The sequence below is a fragment of the Lolium rigidum genome, chromosome 1 (genome assembly GCF_022539505.1).
Source record: "Lolium rigidum isolate FL_2022 chromosome 1, APGP_CSIRO_Lrig_0.1, whole genome shotgun sequence".
NCBI classification, from domain to species: Eukaryota; Viridiplantae; Streptophyta; class Magnoliopsida; order Poales; family Poaceae; genus Lolium; species Lolium rigidum.
The window spans coordinates 220,256,468-220,281,104 of record NC_061508.1 but is presented as its reverse complement, the minus strand read 5'-3'; positions in this window follow the sequence as shown (position 1 = coordinate 220,281,104).

Genomic DNA, 24,637 nt, shown 5'->3' with positions numbered 1-24,637 from the left:
TCCTTTTTTCTGCACCTTTTTTGGCTTTGTAGATCTCTCCGATATTTCTTCCCAAAACACTCCTGGCGGGACTGGGAGGCACTGCGACCCGATGTTTGCGAGGACGTCGGCTTCATCGTTGCTCAATCTGCTGATGTGGTTTACCTCGCATCCATCAAATAGCTTCTCGAGTTCATTGTACACCTCCTTGTATGCTACCATGCTATCATTGACTGCATCACATTGGTTCATAACTTGCTGGGCCACCAATTGTGAGTCGCCAAAGATTTTTAGTCGAGTTGCACCGCATGCTTTCGCCATCTTCATCCCGTGTATGAGGGCTTCATATTACTGCTTCATTGTTGGATGCGTTAGGGAACGTCATCCGAAGGATGTACTTCAATTTGTCGCCTTCGGGTGATATAAGTACTACTCTGCGCCGGCTCCTTCTATTCTCTTGGACCCGTCGAAATTCATGGTCCGGGTTCTTGACAAGTGCAGGGGTCCTGTGTTTTGCGGTTCCATCCACTCGCGATGAAGTACGGCAAAACTTGCGACTTGATTGCTTTTCTTTTTTCATACGTGATGTCCCGAGGGAAAGTTCTATTCCCCAAAGGGAGACACGACCCGTAACTTCTGGATTGTTCGGTATATTTGACAAAGGAGCCTCATTGACCACTATGATCGGGTGTGCCGAAAAATAGTGGCGCAATTTTCGTCTTTGTTGTGAACACTCCGTATGCTAGCTTTTGGTGCTGAGGGTACCTTTGTTTTGACGGCGATAAAACTTCGGCGACGAAGTAAGCGGCCTCTGTACTCCGTGGAGTTTTCCTTCTTCTTCTCTTTCGACAACTAGCGCCGTGCTCACCACTTGGGGCGTGGCTGCGATATATAACCGGAGAGGTTCCTTTTCCTTCGGCGCCACCAAAATTGGTGGTGTCGAGATTTTGCGCTTCAAATCTTCGAAGGCTCTGTCGGCTTCTTCGTTCCACTTGGAATTTGTCTCCTTGCTTTATCAAAGCATAGAATGGTAACGCTTTTTCTCCTAGCACGGCGACGAATGCTGCTCAAAGCTGCGACTCGCCCGGTTAGCTGTTGTATCTCTTTCAACTTTGTTGGCTTTCTCATTGTTACAATAGCTTGTATTTTATCGGGATTTGCTTCAATCCCTCTTGCTGAGACTAGAAACCCCAAGAGTTCTCCTGTTGGGACGCCAAAGGAACACTTCGTCGGGTTCAACTTCAGGCAGAATTTGTTGAGGTTGTCGAACGTTTCCTTGAGGTCCTCGATCAGTGTTGTCCCCTCTTTTGATGTTATGACGACGTCGTCGATGTATACTTGCACGTTTTTCCCAATCTGTGTCGCCAAACACTACGCATCATCCTCGATATGTTGCTCCCGCGTTTTTTAGACCAAAGGGCATTGTTACTGTAACAAAACACGCCATAAGGTGTAATGAACGCGGTCTTTACTTCATCTTCTTCTTTCAACCTGATCTGGTTATAACCAGAATACGCGTCCGGGAAGGAAAGACGTTCGCATCCAGCCGTGGAGTCGATAATTTGATCGATCCTCGGGAGGGAAAGTGATCCTTTGGACAATGTTTATTGAGACACGTAAAGTCGACGCACATGCGAAGGACCTTAGTGTTTTTCTTTGGCACCATCACGGGATTTGCTACCCATGTGGCTTACGTGAATATCTCTTTGATAAAACCAGCTTCTTGTAGTCGATTGATTTACGACGGCATAGCTTTGCGGTTTGGTTCCGAAAAACGCCGCAAAGGTTGTTTGATTGGTCTCGCTGATGGATCCAAATTTAGGTGGTGCTCGGCAAGTTCCACTGGGTACTCCTGGCATGTCGGCTGGACACCATGCGAAGATTTTCCGGTTCTCACGGAGGAACTCGACGAGCGCGCTTTCCTATGCGATATCCATGTTGTTTGCGATAGATGTCGTCTTTTTCGGGTCCGTCGGGTGAATCTGCACCTCCTTAGAATTTTTCTCTGTATTGAAAGTTGATTCTTTATTTGGCCTTCCAACGTACGGCGGTACGTCGTAATCGGTCATACTTTTTGACGCCAAATACTCGGCTTGCATCCCGAAAGTTTCTGATAACCGATGAAAATCCTTGTCGCACTTATCAGCTAAGGCGAAGCTTCCTTTGACTGTGATTGGTCCCTTTGGTCCGGGCAATCTCCACAACAGGTATGTATAGTGTGGTACTGCCATAAATCTAGCATATGCTTGGTCGTCCCAACAAAGCGTGGTCTTGCGATGGAAAATCCACGACTTCAAACTCCGGTTTCTCGATTCTATAATTTTCTCGGGTTCCAAAGCTGAACGTCGAGGTTGATCTTCCCCAATGGGTAACTTGGTTTCTCCGGTGTGATGCCGTGGAACCTTGTGTACTGTTGGCTTCAAGTTTGCTAAGGATATGTTCATCTTCCTCAATGTATCCGCATACATAAGGTTTAAGCTGCTGCCACCATCTATGAATACTCGAGAAACATCAAATCCCGCAATAGCTGCTGGCGAGAATAAGTGCTGACTGCCCTGGTCGAGGAACTTGCTGCGGATGATCCGCTATGGTGAAGCCGATGTCTTGCCACGACCAATTGAGGTACTCAAGCTGTTGGTGGAGGCATTTTCTACTGCCATGAACACCTGTCTCGAGATTACTTTTTGAGTTCTGTTGGACGGCCTTCCCTTCGAATCATCGACACCGCTCCGTTTGAGTTAGGATCGACATAAGGTGGTGGTGGAGGTGCTGCCGCTATTCGAGCTGATGCCGATTGTCGTACGTAATCGCGGGAGGTGGTGGTAGGTGAACTTCGCTCCTGGGCTCCCGAGGATTTCTGCTGTCTGCTCGAGCGTGAGCGTTTTACGCATATCCGAACATTGCATGAAAATTTCGACGGTCTTTCTGCGGGTGCCTGACTGTCTTTTCCCGTTCTTTGTCGAGGAAAAAATGCATACGGCACGGTCCGTTCAGCATTTCTTCGGGGGACACAAAAGGTCTTGGAAACCTTGGCCCGCTATTTTGCCTGTTGCGGGAGTCGTCCCTATTATCGCTTCGCTGCTCATTGCTTCTATGATAATCATCTCTATTGTTTCCTCCTGTGTTTGCCCGAAATCCTACCGAGATTTGCCCTGGGGCGTCATAGTTCGGGTACTGCCGAGGAAATCGTCGCCTCGATTGATAATTTCGACCACGGTCCTCCTGCGGCGACCTGTGCCGTTTGTTGTGGACAGCATCTTCTCCATCCGCCCATCTATTTGCTATCTCCATCAACGCGGATCTTGTCTTTGGATTGGTCCTTCCCAAGTCCTCGACAAAATCTCCACGTCTAATTCCTGCGACAAACGCATCTATTGCTCTCTCGTCGGATATATTTTCTGCGCGAGTTTTTTATGATGTTCCACCTTTGGATGTATTTTCTCATTGACTCATCGGCTTTTGTCGACATGCTCTCAGCTCTTCTAACGACGCGGGTTTTTGCACGTAGATCTGAAGTTCTTGACGAATACATCCTCGAAACTTTCCCGGTTGTCGATAGATCCTGGCGGAAGCTTTTTGATCCAAGATCGTGCGGCTCCACTTAAGTGCACCTGAATACTTTGCATGGCTGTTGCCCTAGTTCCTCCGAGTTAACTTCACCGTCTCGAGGTAATCAACTAGCCAATCCTGCGGATCTTGCAAGCCGTCGAATTTTTGAAGTGATCGGGCAACTTAAATCCCGAAGGGACTCGAGTTTTCGTACTCTCCTTGTGAAGCACGGCAGGCCGCACATATCCTCGTCGTTAAGCTCCGGGGATTGCCGATGATCCCTTCTGCTTTGCCTTGCTCTATCGACCCTTGCTTGTGCTCCTGTGTCTCTTGCTCCACTTGGTCCTTCAGGGGCTGCCGCCGTTGCTGCTGTAGGTCGTGGACTATTTTGCCTTGCTGCTCCTTCGGGAGGCGTTGATACAAACGCTGTCCCCATAGCTCCAACCCCTGCTAACGCCATATTGTATAATGTTTCCCTTGGATCACCTGGGGGTGGCCTAGATGCGAGGATATAAGCTTGTGTCGCCATATACCCAGCTTACGGTGTCTTAGGGATAATGTTTCCTCTTGTATCTATCGACATAAAGGACATGTCGAGGTTTTGAACTAAGTGCTCTCTTTACGCTTCGGGTATGTGTTGTAACCTTGATCTTCCTCTGTTCCGAGCCTCCCTATGGCTATCATCCGAAACTCTAGATTGTCGACTTAGATCTGCCCTTCTCTGCTTGGATGCGAAAGCTGCCTCCTTTCTCTGTTCAACTCAGGTATGTCTGTTTTTCTATTTCTGCGGCAGCTCGTGCGAGCCTATATTGATAAGCTTGCAGTTCTTGAGCCGTAGCCGTTGTCGTCATTGGCTCCGAACCATCTAAAGCTTTTGCAGCTCTATCCCGGGCTGCTTGTGGAAGTTGAACTCGACACGTGGTGTGGGCCCGACATATTTAGTGCCCATACCTCTCCTTAGATACGAGGGATCGACATAGGGATTACCCAAATCGTCGAAAGCCTCCGATGTTTCCTCTTGATTTTCGATAGCATAAATGCTGATGATATTTTGTACTCGGATCTATGTTGGGTTTGGTGACATCATTGTTGAGATTGATGAAGACCTTGCCTTGTGATAGATTTGTCGATGAAGTCGTAGCTGTCGACATCGCTTGAGCCATCGCTTATATATGAGTCCGCGAGATGACTCAAACGACATGTCGGCTGAAGATCTTGGCGAGTTTCTCTCTTGCTGCGAGTGCTGACGTAACGTGTTGCCGAAGTTTCTTCTTCTCCGACTCGGTTGACGATGCATAGCTTGAAAAATCGGAATCGACCGCCGACGATCCCGACGAAATCGGAATTTCGACACGATACGATCCTTCCTTCTCGACGCGAAAGTGAAACCTTCCGAACGTCATCTCCATGGGCTCCGCCAGATACGCATATGCATCCAAACGGGAGGGTGGGTGAGGAACAAAATCAACAAGACCAGCGGCGATCTGTTTACCTCGGTCCATTGTGTTGCTTCCGGTTGACGATGTCGAAGATCTTGAACGTGCCATCGAGATCAGATCCTTACGCCTCTAATTCCCACAGACGGCGCCAATTGACAAGGTATCAACTTGTCAATGCCTACGGGTTATAGGCTAGGGTTTAGTTAGAAGTAGAGGGCAAGTAGATCTCGAAGGTTTCAGCCGAAAAGTACTCGACGATTACGAAAACTAGGGTTTGTGAACAATGATTCGATGATCTCCTCGTCCCTCGACTCCCCCTTTATATAAGAGGTGGAGCCGAGGGTTTCGTTTTGTACAAGTTACAGAGTCCGGGACGGTTTCTAACTCATCCCGCCGGATTACAAACAACACTTCCTATTACAACTCTACTTTCCTTAATATATCTTGGGCTCTCGAACCTTCTTATTCTTCGGGTAGTGGGCCTTCATTAAACCCCGGGTACTATCTTTGGCAGGCCCATTTGGGATGCCTATGTCACCCTGGGGGGCCCACACGTGTGGTCGGCGCGGCCAGGCTTGGGCCCGCGCCCCCCTATTGTGTGGCGCCCCCGTAACCCTTCCGACTCCGCCTCTTCACCTATAAGAAGCCCCCTGACCTAAATCTTCGAGACGGAAAAGCCACGGTACGAGAAACCTTCCAGAGCCGCCGCCATCGCGAAGCCAAGATCTGGGGGACAGAAGTCTCTGTTCCGGCACCTTGCCGGGACGGAGAAGTGCCCCTGGAAGGCATCTCCAACGACATCACCGCCATCTTCATCACCGCTGCTGTCTCCCATGAGGAGGGAGTAGTTCTCCATCGAGGCTAAGGGCTGTACCGGTAGCTATGTGGTTAATCTCTCTCCTATGTACTTCAATACAATGATCTCATGAGCTGCCTTACATGATTGAGATTCATATGAGCTTTGTATCACTATTAATCTATGTGCTACTCTAGAGTATTGATGTGATCTATTCCTCCTTTCATAGCCTGATGGTGACAGTGTGCATGCTATGTTAGTACTTGGTATAATTGCGTTGGTCTATCATGCACTCTAAGGTTATTTAAATATGAATATCGAATGTTGTGGAGCTTGTTAACTCGGCATTGAGGTGCTCTTGTAGCCCTACACAATTAATGGTGTTCATCATCCAACAAGAGAGTGTAGAGTGGTTTTATTATGTGATCAATGTTGAGAGTGTCCACTAGTGAAAGTATGATCCCTAGGCCTTGTTTCCAAATACTGCAATCATCGCTTATTTACTTGTTCTCTCGCATCTTTACTTCCTGCAATATTACTACCATCAACCGCACGCTAGCAAGCTATTTTCTCGGCGCTCGTTACTACTGCTCATATTCATTCATACCACTTGTATTTCACTATCTCTTCGCCGAACTAGTGCACCTATACATCTGACAAGTGTATTGGGTGTGTTGGGGACACAAGAGACTTCTTGTATCGTGATTGCAGGGTTGCTTGAGAGGGATATCTTTGACCTCTTCCTCCCTGAGTTTGATAAACCTTGGGTGATCCACTTAAGGGAAAACTTGCTGCTGTTCTACAAACCTCTGCTCTTGGAGGCCCAACACTGTCTACAGGAAAAGAAGTGTGAGTAGACATCATTAGGCAACTTGTATTCTGGCTAGGACTCTCCATGTAAACCCTAGATCCGTGCGCCTTTATAAGCCGGATCCCGGGAGCCCTAGAGGCACAACGACAACTCATTGTAACAACGCGAAAGCGCCCAGATAATTTCAGACAAGCAGCAGTAGGCCCTGTCATCGTGCAGGTGTTCCGAAGCTGGGTAAATCGCGTACCACCGTCCCGTGTGCACTCCGCCCTATGGCCCCTACTTCTTCTCCCCCTCGTGAGGATCCCTCCTCCGAGGCACCATCGATTAGGCAACGACAACGTTATCTCTACCAGCAAGGTAAATCATCCCTCTTCTCTTTTGTTTACACATGTACTTTAGTTTCATTATGGATGACACTCCTCCCAACCTTTGCTTACACAAGCCATGGCTAACCGAATCCTCGGGTGCCTTCCAACATTCACATACCATGGAGGAGTTTCTATTTGCAAATTAAGTTGCTTACTGATGAATCAGGGCAAAACATGTGAAGAGAATTATTGATGAAAGTTAATTAATTGGGGCTGGGCACCCTGTTGCCAGCTCTTTTTGCAAAATTATTGGATAAGCGGATGTGCCACTAGTCCATTGGTGAAAGTCTGTTAGGAGTAAATGACAAGGTTGAAAGATAAAACACCACATACTTCCTCATGAGCTATAAAACATTGACACAAATTGGGAAGTACTTTGAAGGTTTAAAGGTAGCACATGAAAATTTACTTGATATGGTTTGAAATGCCATGCATAGGTATTTATGGTGGACACTTTGGAATAACTTGGTTTTCAGGGGTTTGGAAGCACGAGCAGCATTCCCGCTCAGTACAAGTGAAGGCTAGCAATAGGCGGGAAGCGACAATCAAGAGAGCAATAACTCGTCATAATCATGCTTGCGACAAAATAAAATTAACGGAGGCATAAAAGTGATACGAGAACTCTGAAGCAAAGTAAATCATCAAGGCTTAATTGACTTTTGTTTCAGTCATATGCATGCGTGAGCATGTGCCAACTTAATTCAAATGAATTATTTAGAGGAGGATACCACAATTTCATACCTATCTATGAATAAAACAATGCAAGCAAATATTTATGACATGCTACTCATTATTAATAATTGGAGCTAAACATGAGATATCATGAACTACTAGACTTTCATTAAATGACATATACCTCACATGAACCAACTAAGCATGCTCACATGGATGAGTATATGTACAAAAATGAAAACAAATAGAGTTCATACCAGCCTCTCACCATAGTCGAGTTGTCGTAGATCGTCATTATTGCCTTTCACTTGTGTGGCTTGAATAATATGAAATGAAAACCAAGCTCCAACCACCGGAAACCGCTGAACTCCATAATAAACTTTACAAAACCGAAGAAGAACAACAAATATTTTTGGTGTTTTCGAATTTGGAAACAAGAAAGAAAGTAAAATCTTTTTGGATTTTCTTATAGCAAACCAACGATAGTAAATAAAGCAAAATAGGAACAAGAAACCAAATAAACAAATGATAAAGAGAAACAACAGAAATATTTTTGGTATTTTTGTGTTTTAGAAAAGAAACAAAGCAAAAACAAGAGAATGAAAACTAAAAGAGTCACACAAACACAAGGTGGTAGAAATCCGTCAAACTTGACAGCAGTACAGTAATTATTTTTTTCGAAAATCTTCTGCTGTTCAACTCGAAAAGTGCTCAACTAATGAAAGTTAGATAATAACCTGGGGAACATGCAAAAAAATTGGCTGCTTAAAATAATGTTCTGACTTTTTTTAGGAATTTGTTTAGTATCAGTCCAGAATCTGTTTTTTAGACAGCACTTCCCCAAATATCATCTTCCTCATATTAAAGGCAACCATCAGCACACAAATGAAATAAAAAAGGTAAAATTAAAGGTTACTACAGTAGTAACAACCTTCAAAAACTAAAATAAGAACCTACTGAAATAAAAATAACCGAAAGAGAAACAACCAAAAGGAAAGAGACAAGTATATACAAATGACCGGCAATTGTAATATGCAATGAATGAGTGATGCCGGCATACCTCCCCCCAAGCTTAGGCTTTTGGCCCAAGTGGAGATCAACCCCAGCGAGGGTCAGGGTTCCACGCCGGTGGATCATACATGGCGTGGTCATAATAAGATCCCTGTGCAGAAGAAGAGGATGAAGGCTCCACATGCCCAAAATGCTGATGTGAAGAACTTGCTGTGTCGGATGACAAGTCGAGGGGTTCCTAGGCCTCCTCTGTGCCGTCCCCTGCATGATGGCCGCTCTTCTCTATGTATGCATCAAGTTCATCTTCTGTGACCGACCAACTTTCCCTGGAATCAAGGTTAAACAAAGCAGGTGCAGGCAATCCAACTAGCCTTTCAGTTTAAGTTACTCTCCACTTTTTCTTGAAAAAAGGTTATCTCATAGGACAGGTTGTTCAAATTATACCAATTAGAAACAAAGTCATGTTTCATCATGGAAACAATATCAAGTTTCTCTATAGAGAGCTGAACATCAAGAGAGTGAGGTTCTACACCATGCATAGCTAGCAAACGAGAGGCAATGAGACCTCCACAAATTCCTCCTTTATCACGGTTAGTAGCAAGCCTAAACGCTATCAAAGCACCCAAATTATAAGTTCTATCAAGTTGCAATGCAGCAGCTAAGAAAACCAAGTCATGGATGGATAACTTATTTGCATTCTTTCTAGCAAGAACGCACTTGGTGATAAAGTAAGCAAAATAGCGAATAGATGGGAGTTGAATACTACGAATTTTACCACTCTCATCCGAGAAGCTTCTCCCTTGACAGATCATCTCGTATAGACTCAAGAGCTGCTGTGGCAGCCCCTAATCTTCTCACATGATCCCCATTGTGGCACTTTAATAGCTGCACAAAAATCATCAAAGGGCAAGTTGATAGTTTTATTGTAGATTTTATATCGAACCATGGGGTTAGGTTGGGACCAATGGAATTCAAAATCCTGCACCACTGACATGGTTAGTTTTGCATATTGGCAATGTTCACCAACAACAAAATCTTCTAACCCTGCATTAGGAATTAGATTTTGAACATCCTGAAAAATTCCTGCACTCTTCATGAAATCGGTGCATGGGTAGTAGGAGGGGAATACCCCCTCTTCACGGTGGACTCTCATAACTTCATGCACCTCCAATTCATGTTGGTTGAGTTGGTGTCTATTCCACTCCATTTTCTGAAATTTTTCAACAATCATTATAAAAGTTGATTTTGAGACATATAAATGAGTGAGACTACTATAGGAACTTGATAGAGTACTAAACATGCATCAAAACTAATTTCTACAACTTAGAACAAGCATGCAAACTCACTTAACATGTCACCTACAGCAGCAAAATACTCAAGATATACTCAACCAAACAAAATTCTATTTGGATAATCGGAGGAGTCACATACCGGAGAACAAATACCCCAAATTTCAGCAGCAAAGATGGGCTGAGCAAGGAGATCGAAAATCTCGAGCAAGAACAGCAAGAAACTCGGGTTTGAACAATGGTGGCGTGTTTTCCCGTGAAAGAGAGTGGAGTGGTAGGTGGATGAGTGAGTGGAGGGCCAGGTGGGGCCCTCCCCACAGGGTGGCGCGCCCCCCTTGCTGGCCGTGCCGGCACATGGGGTGCAGCCCTGGGGTGCCCCACTGGTCAGCCCCAGGCACTCCCAGGTTGCATTTTGAAAAATAGGACCAGCGGTATAATTTTTGTAAATTTTTGAAAACTTCGAAAAAATGCACATTTCTGGGTGTTAAAATAACTATTACAGGGCAGAAAAAGATTTTCAAACTTCTAACCAACTAAAGCATCTTGCAAAACAAGTAGTACTACAGAAAGTAAACAAGTGTGGAGAAAGAAAGAAATGTTGTTTAGCTCTTCTATGCATATAAAATGTACTTGTTAACAAGGTTGATAGTGTCTTGCCACCAAATAAATTTTACATGACATAAGAAGAAATAAACCTCAAATCAATCATGTTACCTTATATTGTATTGATATGGACCCAATCATAATATTTTGATATCCTTGTTTAGGCTCATATATAGGACAATCAATAACTCCCACTTTGATAGTTCTCAAATTAGAAATTGTATTAACTCCATATACTTTATCAATCCTCTTGGGAAAATAAACAGTATGCTCCCTGTCATCAACATTGAAAGTAACTTTTCCTTTATTGCAATCAATAACAGCCCCTGCAGTGTTAAGAAAAGGTCTTCCAAGAATAATAGAATATTATCATCTTCAGGCATTTCCAACACAACAAAATCAGTTAATATTAAGCAATTATTAGTAACTTGAACAGGAACATCCTCACATATACCAACAGGAACAGCAGTAGATTTATCAGCCATTTGCAAAGATATATCAGTTGGTATCAACTTATCTAAATAAAGTCTCTTGTAAAGAGAAAAAGGCATAACACAAACTCCTGCTCCCAAATCACATAGAGCAGTTCTAACATAATTATTTTTGATGGAACAAGGAATAGTCGGTATACCTGGGTCTCCCAGCTTCTTTGGAACCTTGCCATTGAAAGAGTAATTAGCAAGCATAGTGGAAATATCCTCATTAGGAATTTTCCTTTTGTTAGAGACAATATCTTTCATATACTTTGAATAAGAAGGCAATTTAATAGCATCAGTCAAAGGGATTTGCAGGAACAAAGGTTTCATCCAATCACAAAATTTATTATAATGTTCTTCCTCCTTTGATTTTAGTTTCTTAACAGGAAAAGGCATTTGCTTTTGAACCCAAGGTTCTCTTTCATTACCATGTTTCTTAGCAATAAAATCTTATTTAGTGTACTTTTTATTTTTAGCATGCTTTTCGAGTTCATCTTCAACCTCTTCTTTATCGAAACATCATTCTTATCATTATCTTTATCATGTTCATTACCACTTTCAGTTTCAGCATCAGAAATAGAAATACTATTAGGATCATTAACAGGCTCAGAGGATTCTACAACAGTTTTATGTTTCTTCTTCTTTTTCTTAGAAGGAGCGCTAGTTTCTTTAGTTTGTTTAGAATCTTGTTCAACTCTTTTGGGATGCCCCTCGGGATATAGAGGATCCTGAGTAGAAACACCACCTCTAGTTGTTACTTCATAAGCATGTTTTTCTTTAGAAGTATTTCTTAACAAGTCATTTTGCACTTTAGTGAGTTGGTCAATTTGAGTTTGAACCATATGAAAATGTTTAACAAGCATATTAACATCATTGGAGGTTCTCTCCACAATATCATGCAATTTACTAATAGCTTGAGAATTTTCCATTAAATGATTCTCTACTCTCATATTAAAATTATCTTGCTTAACAATATAATTATCAAACTCATCTAAACATTGATCAGGAGGTTTGAGTAAGGAATATCTTCTTTATCAAAGCGTTGAAGAGAATGTACCTCAATCGTGGATGAAGGGGGAGTTATCTTACATAAATCTTTTATGGGGGGTAAATTCTTCACATCTTCAGATTTAATACATTTCTCTTTAAGAGATTTCTTGGCTTCCCTCATATCTTCATCATTTAATTTAATCATACCCCTCTTCTTCAATATTGGTGTTGGGGTTGGTTCAGGTGTAGTCCAATCATCATGATTTTGGCTTATTTTAGCCATTAATTCTCCAGCTTCGTCTGGAGTTCTTTTCCTGAAAACACAACCAGCACAACTATCCAGGCATGCCCTAGACTCAATGGTTAGTCCACTATAAAATATATCAAGTAAGTCATGCTTTTCCAAATCATGTCCAGGCCGAGCTCTAAGAAGAGAGCAAAACCTTGCCCAAGCTTCAGGCAATTTCTCTCCATCTTCCTGGTCAAAACTATACATTTTCTGCAAAGCAATATGTTGAGCACTAGCAGGAAAATATTTTCGAAAGAAAACATTAAGCAAACCACTTGGACTATCAATAGGATCAGGAGGCAAACTATTATACCAAGTTTTAGCATCATCCTTTAATGAGAAAGGAAAAATTTTAGCAACAAAATAAGTACGCTTCTTGGTATCATCAGAAAACAAGCTACTCAAAGTAGAAAGCTCAATCATGTGCTCTACAAGCACTTTCTTTTTCAGTACCACAAAAAGGTGTTTTCTCAACAATAGATATATGAGATAAATCAAGAGAAAAATCATAATCCTTATCCTTAATGTTTATAGGAGATGTGGCAAATTTAGGATCAGGAGACAGTTTGTATCTAACAGCATGTTGTGCAAGAAGCTTTTTAATGTTACTTGCACCAGTAGTAGCATTACATTTATCAATGAAATCATCATCAAGTTCCACATAATCTTCATCAAGATCATCACTAGAGTATTCAACATACTCAGGTGAATTAACAGGTGTAACAGTATTTTCATTAGGAATTTCAGTATTTTCAATTTGTCTAGACCTAGCAATTGTAGCATCTAGAAAAGGACCTAATGAACCATTATCATCAAGCACAGTAGAAGCATCATCAAAATTATAAGAGGAATTTTCAGATTCAGCAGAAGTACCAGCATGTGAAGCTTGTGGTGGTGAAACAAGTTGACTTATCACGGATGGTGAATCAAGAGCAGCAGAGGTACTCAGAGTTGTACCTTTTCTTGTAGTGGATGGTAATATGGCGACTTTAGCATCGCGAGGTTTACCCATGATGGAGGATTTGCAGCGAACAATATCAATTTAGGTGAACTTGTAAATAAAGCTATGCTCCCCCGCAACGGCGCCAGAAAATAGTCTTGATGACCCACAAGTACAGGGGATCGCAACAGTCTTCGAGGGAAGTAAAACCCAATTTATTGATTCGACACAAGGGGATCCAAAGAATATTTGTAAGCCTTAACAGCGGAGTTGTCATTTCAGCTGTTAAGGCTTACAAATATTCTTTGGCTCCCCTTGTGTCGAATCAATAAATTGGGTTTTACTTCCCTCGAAGACTGTTGCGATCCCCTATACTTGTGGGTCATCAAGATTATTTTCTGGCGCCGTTGCCGGGGATTTTCCTGAAAGTTGATTTTCTGCACAAAAATAAGACACCAGGGCAATTCTGCGAAAACAGCATTAATCCGTGTTAGTTGTATGCAAAATACACAAATTAGAGGCAAAACAATAGCAAAAGTGTTCGGGTAAGTAGATACGTTTTGGACGTATCATGCCCAACTGTAATTTGTTCACCCAACATGCTATTTATCTTATTGGAGAGACACCACTAGTGAACTGTGGACCCCGGTCCATTCTTTTACATCTGAAATACAACTTACTGCAATCATTGTTCTCTGTTGTTCTTTGCAAGCAAACATCATTCTCCACACCATACGTTTAATCCTTTGTTTACAGCAAGCCGGTGAGATTGACAACCTCACTGTTAAGTTGGGGCAAAGTATTTTGATTGTGTTATGTAGGTTCCACGTTGTCGCCGGAATCCCTGGTGTTGCGCCGCACTACACTCCTTCAGCAACAACCTTCACGTGGCCTTCATCTCCTACTGGTTCGATAACCTTGGTTTCTTACTGAGGGAAAACTTGCTGCTGTACGCATCACACCTTCCTCTTGGGGTTCCCAACGGACGTGTGCTTCACGCGTCATCAAGCTAATTTTTGGCGCCTTTGCCGGGAAGATCAAGACACGCTGCAAGGGGAGTCTCTCACACCCAATCTCTTTACTTTGTTTATTGTCTTGCTTTATTTTATTTTCTGTCTTGTTTGCTTTCTTTATATCAAAAACACAAAAAAAAATTAGTTAATTTATTTACTTTACTTAATTCCGTTTTGCTTTATTTATTTTTATTATTGTTAAAATGAATACTCCTGTGGGGACCCCGGACTAGCTGTCCAAAATCCCTGTTATGTATACAGTTCACGATCCCATGATCAGTGCGTCGTGAACACATAACCGAACTGATATCAAATTACACCATCCATTACAAAGCGGAATAAGAAAATTACAATGAGGTCACATGACCATTACTTACATAATAGCCTCGAAGGGCCTAACTAAACATCAGAGTAGCAACATCACTTCAGCAGCGTAGTACCCAAGTCATCTGCCATAGACTGGGAAGACGTTCCTAGCTCGCATAGATGTCGTCAACTCCTTCTTCATCCATCGTGTTCCTCCGAGTCTGGCCAAGTAAATAGCCAGGGACAAAGCCGTGAGTACATTGGAATTGTACTCGCAAACCATCAAGAAAGGTGCTAACAATGCTAACTAAAAGAGACAAGAGAAGAAGGATAGTTTCTCTTGTGGATATAGCATGTGAAAGAGAATCAGTTTCTCTTGTGGATATAGCATCCCAACATCGCAGTTGAAGGGGACACTAAGAGGGTTCTATGACATCTCTATATCTTTGTTAAAGAAGATACTTCAAAAGAGTTCTACAATATAAAACACTAGGAAGGGGGTAACCCAGTTTATTTCCTTTCCGACCATCTCCACATGGTCAACCAAACCATTCTAGTACCCTTCCGGTACTCCGAAAACAAGTTCCTTTTTCCTTTGGTAAACACTTTCTCAAACAAAACTCATCGAGGCTAAGCAACAGCCATTTCAACCGTCCATGACCGCGGACACGGCTATTCGAATAGATTTGACTCTGCAGAGTTTGCACACTTTCCCCACAAGATCCGCGAGTTTATCATGTGGGCATCATCCCCGCATATCAACTATGCCATGACAAAAACTCGGACATAGCCTTTCGCCTATTCGTCTAAGCACGGGATCCTACCCTATGGAGTATGTACCTCCCCGGCACCGTGGCAGCTCACCTCACTTTGAGCGTGGCTCCACCGCCAAGCCAGGAGACCCATAGTGTCTTCCGGACGGGTCAGCCCCGAAGGCCTCCCGTTATACTATTGTCTCCACCAACGACAATCCGGATTCAGGGGTAACCTTACCCTTATATAGTTGTGCGGTGTCCCATGTTAAGAAGAACAAACTACGGGCTAAGCCCCGTCCCACCCCAGGGTAATGTGGTTGCGCGGGTTAATTGTCACGGGTGAATACTTAGGCGCCAAAGTTTTCGAAAACAAGATTTTCTTTTCAACCATCTTTGCCAAGATCCTTTCCTTTCATAAACACACGCTTGGGTAAGTCCAACTCACCCAAGGTTTTCAAAAATTCTTTTCAACAAGGTATTTTTCCAAGCGGGTTCCCAACCTATAGTTTTATGACGGAACTAAGAGTCACAATGACATGATGCTAGCCATCATACCACTAAGGGGATGATAATTGAGGTGTTAAGGGGATCATACATACTTAGGATAAGCATGTATAGGGACAACATAAGTTGGAAGATTCAACAAGGTTCAAGATGTTAATCATCATACCGCTAAGAAGATGATAATATAGATGGTCAAGGGAACATACATGCTCGGGGTATGCATGCATAAGATCAACAAGGGGTTCAACATACTCGAGAGTAAGTATGCGGAACATCAACAAGGGGTTCAAGAAGGGTGCCAAGAGGTCGACACACACAAGATAAGTGGGCATACCCCTCACACTTAGAGGGTACACCAAGATCATGATAATGACCACCATTTCCCTAAAGGGGATGGTAGGTGAGGTGTCAAAGAGAATCCAACATGCTCATGGTGAGCACGCTCCATCAACATAAGTAGATACCACACAAAATATATCGAGAGACAAGAATAACAACACAGTAACCACAATATGTGATTCAACATTCAGAGATCAAGAGATGGCTTGCCTTGGCTTATTTGTCCCTGGACTTCTTCAACTCCATCAATATAAGAATCCCATCAATATAAATAAAACCCTCATCCCATTCCACTTGTTCTTCTTCTCCGGAATTGTTCGCATCTATCGCCGGAAAATATAAAAGGAACACAATCAATCACATTGCATCAACAAAACAAACATATCAACAACCATAACTTAACCATTCAATAAAGTAGCTAACATACTAAGGACCTATAGATACCACAAAACAACTTTAAGGAAAACCCATGTTATTTACCTAGTAAAGGTATGAGAGTATCACAACTTAGCAATTGCCTCTCTCGGTTATCACCATGGTATAAACCAAACATCCCCTGGTAGATAACATCATAAAGAGGACAAGAGCATTAGTTTGACATCAAATACATTCACAAAACATTTTCAAACATTTTTGGAAAAGTAGAAAACAGCTTTCCTAACTTAGTTTGCTCACATAACACCACACAAGAATAGGAAGCAAATGATATGCCCTACCATTTGAAAACTTAAGCAAAACAAAAGAGCTAATGTTAAATTGCAGAGGTTTTGTTTTGCAAGCATAAAACAAAGGTTGCCCATTTCTAATAAAAAGGGTTGGTCAAGGGTTCTAAATAAACCGAAAAGTTTTGCTACAACATAGCATGTCACACATATACATTACTAACAGTAACAAATATGCATGAACAAAGACTAATACTATTTTTCCTAGATGGCCAGTACTAATACAAGACTAACCCAATTGGAATCACCCAAAAATATGAAACCTACAAATTTAGGAATTTCTTTGAATCTGACTGTACAGAAAACAAGATCTGTAAGCCATAAATCGTAGAAAAATCCTAAAAATATGAGACCACCGGCATTTGAAAGATAATTAAACAGAGATGCATACACAATTGGATTTGGGTTCAAATTGTTTCTGAAACTCTCACAAATGGATTGACAAGGTTACTGCATGTCTTGTACCATTTGCTTTCTCTCTGGAGTTACAGAACAGATAAAGGCTGTGAAACTTGTTTGAGATGATTAAGAAAACATTCAGTAATCCTACAGAATTGGAATCACTCAATTAGGTTCAAAAATGGATTTTTGGTGATTTAAAAGCTAACAGCCATGTCTGCAGAACACACAGAACAAGTTTAATTCACCACAAATCGTACACAACTCATAAAAATATGAGGTCAGCTGCATCTGAAAGGTATTGAGAAGCTGGTTCTCACCCAACTGGTTTCATTCAAAAATTCGTTTCCAAGCTCCTGGTTTAATTCGACAAAGTCAGATCTGACCAGATCTTGATCTGTGAACCATTTCAGTTTCAGGAGGTCAATCGAAGTGAAACCACCGCCAAAATGAAGGTATTGAAGAGGGCTTTCACCTACAGTTGAGTTTGTTCAAAAAGGTTTTGTAAAACGGAACAAATCTAACAAACAGTGAATCTGCATGTTTACAGAACTTTATTTACCACGGACAATCCGTAACGAATTTGAGGATGAGACCAACGCCAAGTTGTATATCTTTTCAGTACCTATCCGTGGAACTTTGAATCACTCGATTTGGATCTGCACACGAGATTTGGTGGATTTTACAAGTTCGTACCAGAATCTGAAACAACAAGATTACAGAAATTACTGCAAGGTTTTGGACGAACTTTGCTCAAGAACTTCAGATCTGAGGATAGCTCAACCTTCTCCATGCTTGGACCAACATGCACCTGCATCAAGATCCAATCTTAGCAATGGAGGAAGAAGAAAAGGAGAGGAAACCAGCTAGGGTTGGGGGAGAAGAGAGTGAGAGGAATGCTCTCATGGTGAGGGGAAGCTTGAGGGAGGAGGAGAGCTTCTTCTTGGTGGATTTCCATGGCCATGGCCGGCCATGGAGCCTTGGGGCAGCAGCATTTCGTGGGGAGAGGTGGGAGAAGAGTGTGAGGGAGTGGAGAGTGAAAAGAAATGACCAAAGGAGGAGGGAGTGGCCGGCTAGGGGGTATTTATAGAGGGAGAGGGGTGGCTGCCTCCTTTTTGATTGGCCAAGGTGGGTGGCTGCCCATTTAATTGTTGGGGTAGTTGGGAGGCAAGGCTTGCAAGAGAAGAAAGTGGGGATGAAGAAATTTCAGCTCATGCATGCCAAGAGCTTGGCATGGCCGGCTATTTCTTCTTGACAAACACAAGTGATCATGCAAGGTGCAAATGCCACTTTATGTAAGTCGACCAAGGTTGAGGGTTGGGATGGTTAGCTGGGAGTGGCTTGATGATGCCTTCAAATTAGGAAGAGAGATGATAATAAACGTTGGTGCCAATGTTGAAGAATAAAGCAATTTGATCAAATTATCAACTTGTCCAAGAGATGGTGGTGGTGAGGGTGGTCTAGACAATTGCAGAGCAAGACTAAGAGAGATGGTGAGTGAAATAACCATATACTCACAAGGATGAATATGGTGACATGAATCCCCAATTCATGAGGTCAAGGTGATGATGGAAAGAGATGGAGGAGTGAGGTATGTATGATGAAATATAAGTTGCTCTTCAAATAAGAGGTCAATTGGGAGTGGGTTGAAATACTCCCCGAGTCAAGGGTTTAGTTGAAAAGAGAAGGGAGTCCATAGAAAGTATCAAGAGATCATCTACTTGATCAAGAATTGGTGGATGAAGGAACATTATGGGGTAGATCAGAGGTGTACACAAGAGGTGCAAGAGTTTTCATTTGAAATAGAACTTATTTGAAAAGTATTTGAAACACCTCAATTGTCCAGGGACAATTGGGAATGAACTCAAGTGGAATGGAATTTGAAAATGTTGAGAGATCTAGTTGGAACATAGGAGTTCAAAATGTTCTACTTACTTTCTCAAGTGAAGTAGAGTTTTCTCAAACTTAAAATAAGAAAGAGGAAACAAGAAATGGTGTAGGTACCATAAACAAGCTTTTTGTTAAAAAGAAAGTCAAATAGAGAGTAATGTTTTAGAAATCAGTACTTGGTAGGAATGGGATGAAAAACAAAACCCATTTCATTTCCTTGTTTTCTTTGAAGAAATTTTCTTGATAATATTAATAAAACTAGAGGTAGTTTTATGATCAAAACTAGAGAAGAAAACGGTAGGGTTTTGAGAAAGAGAACTAGTTTAGGGAGAAGTGTTCTCAAGGGTAGATGATGGCTACAAAATGTATCCATCATTCCCACTCTTGGTTTTGTGAAGATAAACTCGGATGTAAACAAAAACAAGAGGTAAAAGAGGAAGAAGTGATCTGGTGCTGGAACATGGGATAGGATACCAGATCAAGTTGAATATAAGAGTTGCAAGGATGGACTGAGACATGCAGGACGTGGAGGTTGAAGAGGGTGTTGCATAGATGAGATCCATGTATTGAGGCTACCAAAAATAATTGTGGGTGCTAGGAGATCAACTGCCAAAATCTGGACATTCAAAGCCTGTCAACACAAATGGTCGACATGGCCTCAAAACCAACAAGGATAAGTGGCCAGAAAAGAGAAGGGTGCAAGTTTGGAATCAAGAATGATTTTGAGCTAGCTTAAACACAAAGAGGAGTTTCAAGAGGGCACACTCATGTTGCCATAAGTAGAGAGGTTGGTGTAGCAAGAAGGAAAATAATTTTTCCTGAGCCACACATGTGTTTTATTAGGTGAGTTGTTTGGCTGACCACTAGAGGTGTTGTTCTATGAGGTAGCTCAAGACAAAACTTAACAAGCAAATCAAGACAATTCATCTACCAACAGATCAAGGCAATTTATCATAACAAACAGATCAAGGCAATTCATCTTAATTAGTCTAAAGAAAAAGTTTTTGTTCCCCCTGATTTTTGAAATAAGAACAACTAATCAAGGTTGCAAAGGTTGGGGTGTTACAGATCTTCCACCCTTAAAATAATCTCGTCCCGAGATTACTGAGTGTAGAACTAGAGGGGTTATAAAATTTAACCAAAGTCAGACTCCATTCTTCTGTAGACGTGCCGTTGTAGAGAAGGTCGTTGCTTTATCTTCTGGGAGACATGATGGATTTCTGCCGATGGCGAGCTTCATGAAGAGGTTGACTACTCCATGCAGGTGTTAGATCTGAACTTCCTAACAATCCTAGTGGGAGTTCAAGGCCGTGGGAGGGTTAGTGCACCCAACGGGGCTTGAACAGGGCTGAAAACTTTTTAGAGTTAGCTTAAAATTTTAGTGGAAGACTTCGTCGGGGTTCCTGAAATCATAGAGCTTCAGCCACGGGTCTTGTCGGGCGCTTTTTGGAGAAGTCATTGATCTCTCGTCTTGAGTCAACATCTTCAGAGGGCGTTGTGTAGTCCACGGCTTCAAGAGGGGTTAGTGCATCCCAAGTTTCCAACGGTGTGTTAGAAAGGTTTAAAATGTTAGGGTTAGCTCCAACTTGTAGTGGAATACGAAGTCTTCCACCCTTAAGATTTTTCATCGGGCTTTCGGAATAACTCTGTGCTTCTGCCTTGTGGTTCTATCGGGCTTCTGAAAAATTCGTCGATTTTCCTTGTTCAATTGAAGAATCTTCGGGGGCGACGTGCAGACCACAACTTCAAGAGGCATTCACGGTGTTAACTCAACCATATGGGACGCGCGGTAAGTTAGTAAGTTGATGAAACGTCGGGTTGTTGTCCATATGAAGCGAGCAACAAGGTCGTCGGAGACAATCTTCAGCTTGAGTGTCGGTGTTGACCAGTTAAGAAGTGAGCGGGTAAATTACACCTAATCTTGAGTCTTGAGGTATCTTCATGAGCTTCACTTGACGAGGACCAGATGAACCATGTGATGTAGCTTGTCTTTGACGCTAATGTTCTCTCATCTGGTTAGACGGTGTGTTAGGGGGGTGATGGCGTGTAACTCACACGTTCGTTGGGAACCCCAAGAGGAAGGTATGATGCGCATAGCAGCAAGTTTTCCCTCAGAAAGAAACCAAGGTTTATCGAACCAGGAGGAGCCAAGAAGCACGTTGAAGGTTGATGGCGGCGGGATGTAGTGCGGCGCAACACCAGGGATTCCGGCGCCAACGTGGAACCTCGCACAACACAATCCAAAGTACTTTGCCCCAACGAAACAGCTGAGGTTGTCAATCTCACCGGCTTGCTGTAACAAAGGATTAACCGTATTGTGTGGAAGATGATTGTTTGCAGAGAAAACAATAAAACAAGTATTGCAGCAGATTTGTATTTCAGTATTAAAGAATGGACCGGGGTCCACAGTTCACTAGAGGTGTCTCTCCCATAAGATAAAAGCATGTTGGGTGAACAAATTACAGTCGGGCAATTGACAAATAGAGAGGGCATAACAATGCACATACATGTCATGATAAGTATAGTGAGATTTAATTGCGCATTACGACAAAGTACATAGACCGCCATCCAACTGCATCTATGCCTAAAAAGTCCACCTTCAGGTTATCGTCCGAACCCCTTCCAGTATTAAGTTGCAAAGCAACGAGACAATTGCATTAAGTATGGTGCGTAATGTAATCAATAACTACATCCTCGGACATAGCATCAATGTTTTATCCCTAGTGGCAACAAGCACAACACAACCTTAGAACTTTCTCGTCACCGTCCCAGGTGTCAATGCGAGGCATGAACCCACTATCGAGCATAAATACTCCCTCTTGGAGTTAAGAGCAAAAACTTGGCCAGAGCCTCTACTAATAACGGAGAGCATGCAAGATCATAAACAACACATATGTAATAACTTGATAATTAACATAACATGGTATTCTCTATCCATCGGATCCCGACAAACACAACATAGAGTATTACAGATAGATGATCTTGATCATGTTAGGCAGCTCACAAGATCCAACAATGAAGCACAATGAGGAGAAGACAACCATCTAGCTACTGCTATGGACCCATAGTCCAGGGGTGAACTACTCACTCATCACTCCGGAGGCGACCATGGCGGTGTAGAGTCCTCCGGGAGATGAATCCCCTCTCCCGGCAGGGAGCCGGAGGAGATCTCCGTAATCCCCGAGATGGGATTGGCGGCAGCGGCGTCTCCGGAAGGTTTTCCGTATCGTGGTTCTTCGCATCGGGGGTTTCGCGACGGAGGCTTTAAGTAGGCGGAAGGGCAACGTGGGGGGCCACACGGGGCCCCACACTACAGGTCGGCGCGGCCAAGACCCGGGCCGCGCCGCCCTATAGTGGCGGCCCCTCGTGGCCCCACTTCGACTCCTCTTCGGTCTTCCGGAAGCTTCGTGGCAAAATAGGACCCCGGGTCTTGATTTCGTCCAATTCCGAGAATATTTCGTTACTAGGATTTCTGAAACCAAAAACAGCGAAAAACGAGCAATCGGCTCTTCGGCATCTTGTTAATAGGTTAGTTCCGGAAAATGCACGAATATGACATAAAGTGTGCATAAAACATGTAGGTATCATCAATAATATGGCATGGATCATAAGAAATTATCGATACGTTGGAGACGTATCAGCATCCCTAAGCTTAGTTCCGCTCGTCCCGAGCGAGTAAAATGATAACAAAGATAATTTCTGAAGTGACATGCCATCATAACCTTGATCATACTATTTGTAAACATATGTAATGAATGCAGCGATCAAAACAATGGTAATCACATGAGTAAACAAGTGAATCATAAAGCAAAGACTTTTCATGAATAGTACTTCAAGACAAGCATCAATAAGTCTTGCATAAGAGTTAACTCATAAAGCAATAAATCAAAGTAAAGGTATTGAAGCAACACAAAGGAAGATTAAGTTTCAGCGGTTGCTTTCAACTTGTAACATGTATATCTCATGGATAATTGTCAACATAGAGTAATATAATAAGTGCAATATGCAAGTATGTAGGAATCAATGCATAGTTCACACAAGTGTTTGCTTCTTGAGGTGGAGAGAGATAGGTGAACTGACTCAACATAAAAGTAAAAGAAAGGTCCTTCAAAGAGGAAAGCATCGATTGCTATATTTGTGCTAGAGCTTTTATTTTTAAAACATGAAACAATTTTGTCAACGGTAGTAATAAAGCATATGAGTTATGTAAATTATCTCCCCTACTTTAAAAGGAAGAGAGAGTCCCATCCAACAAATCTCAGCCTTCCAAAGGATATATCCAACGCCTGAAATCGCTCACATCTTTGAAGGGAGCGGACCATCGGATCACAACCGTCTACACTGATCCAGGAATAAATTAGATCGTGCATGTCCAGCACCACTTCCTCTCGCTGGGTCGCCCAGCAACGACCGGCCAGCAGCGAGTTCTTCACGTCCGGCCGTCGCCCGCCCTGCTCTCCTTCCTCTTGCCGTGGTCGCCCAGCAACTTCCGCACAGGAGCAGTTCTCCACGTCCAGCCGTCGCCCGCCCTGCTCGCCTTCCTCTCGCCACCGTCGCCCGGCAACGTCTGCACAGCAGCAGTTCTCCACGTCCGGCCGTCGCCCTGCTCGCCTTCCTCTCGCCGCCCGGCAACATCCGCACACGAGCGGTTCTCCACGTCCAGCGGTCGCCCTGCTCGCCTTGCTCTCCCCGTGGTCACCCAGCGAGCGGTTCTCCACGTCCAGCCCGTCGCCCTGCTCACCTTCCTCTCGCCGCCGTCGCCCGGCAACGTCCGCGCAACAGCAGTTCTCCACGTCCGGCGGCCGCCCCTGCTCGCCTTCCTCTCGCCGTGGTCGCCCAGACAACGTCCGCCCAGCAGCGGTTCTCCGGATAACCGCATGCTCGCGCGGAGGAATCAACGCCGCGTCTGTCTTTAGGTTTCTTCGGACAATCGGCCCTGCAAAAACAAGAAGCATCGGGTATCATATGCAAGAATCTACTGATAAACAATTAAAATCTATACTCACCCTTAGCTATATCTACATATTATGCTAATGCTACCGAGAAGGGGTTCAAAAAAAACTTCAAAAAAGTACTATGGAAGAAATGATCACTCGTCATATAAAAGAAAAGGTACTGTACCCCTGGAAGGTTCACAATTTTTAAACCAATATATATGGAGATTAGGTTTTGCAATAATCTAGATTTGCAGGTCAGATTAAGAAATAATACCACGATTGTGTTTTACAATCACGTTTGAATGTCCAACAAACATTTTTGTTGCTAGGCCCAGAGTTGCTTCATATCTCCCACAAATTTGAAGTTTTTATACATTTGTTTCATGCTCATGCTATAAAGATGTGGATATGTACAACAAGTAGGAATGATCACAAAGTGCAAGAACCAGCGTTACACCATATAAGTACTGGGAATATAACTCGCTTAAAACACCATGTACTCACGCTGGGTTCTACAAGAATTTGATAGAACATCTGCAGGAAAGTCACCCAAAATA